Here is a 1,115-nt window from a genome sequence, read left to right as displayed (position 1 = left end):
AGTGCCCTTAGTTTGGAAGCAGAAAGAACCAGATACCCTCTTTTCCTGCCTCTGGCAGTTAGGGCCCTGGGCTGGTCAATGGAGTCTTGCTTCCAAGACTCTGGATCTCCAGCAGGCAATGCACAAGAAGGATGGTAGAAATGGTTCAGGGTGGCAGTGGTAAGTCACAGCAGGGGCAGCACATCCAGTAGACTGTTCTTGCTAAAAGATGACTGTCACACTTCCAGCTGCCAGAGGGCCCAGATTCCCGTACTTCATCCAAGCCTGCTCCTCCAGCTACCCATCAATCTGGGAGGCCCTGATATCCTTCCCCATGAATTCTCTTTTTGATTAAGATAACCCGAGTCAGTCTCCATTAGTTGCAACTGAAACATCCTAACTGATAAATCTCCAAGACAGCTGACGTCAGATTTCATTAGCTGAAGGGCAAGTCCCACTGGCTATGAGCAAGAAATGCACCCAATAGCAATCTCCATTTCTATGTAACATTCAGACAAATGAGACCATCAGGTGCTCAGCAGACTCCTTCATTCATTCATTCAATTAACATTTATCTAGTACTAACCATGTGCCTGGCACTGTTCTAGGTATAAGAGATACAGCGATGAAAAAGAGAAAATCTCTGTTCTCATGTGGCTTGTATCCTGATGGCAGGGGAGACAAGCAGTCATAAACATACAAATACCTCCTATGTCAGGTGTTTCTAAGTGCCGTGAAAAAGAATAAGCCTGGGAATAAGCCTGGGAAAGGTGGGTAGAGAGTGCCAGAGATGGGGGTATGGCTGCTTTACATAGCAGGGTAAAGCGACAGTGGGACTTGAAAGAAGCAAGGGAGTTAGTTATATGGACACATGGGAGAAAGGAATTCCAGGAGGAAGGAATTGAAGATGCAGAGACTCTGTGGCGGGAGTCTTTGGGGCATGCTGAAGAAATAGCAGAGAGGCCAAACGTGTCTGGAGACTACTGAGCAAGGGAGTGAGTGTGGAGAGAGAGCAGGAGGCCAGCTGGTGAAGGACCTCAAGGACCACCGTAAGAACCATGGATTTTACTCTGAGCGAGAAGGGAAACCACTGGAAGATTTTGAGCGCAGGAGTGACACAAACCCACTGATGTTTT

This window comes from Physeter macrocephalus, chromosome 5, assembly GCF_002837175.3.
Source record: "Physeter macrocephalus isolate SW-GA chromosome 5, ASM283717v5, whole genome shotgun sequence".
Lineage (NCBI taxonomy): Eukaryota > Metazoa > Chordata > Mammalia > Artiodactyla > Physeteridae > Physeter > Physeter macrocephalus.
This window is presented reverse-complemented; position numbering follows the sequence as displayed.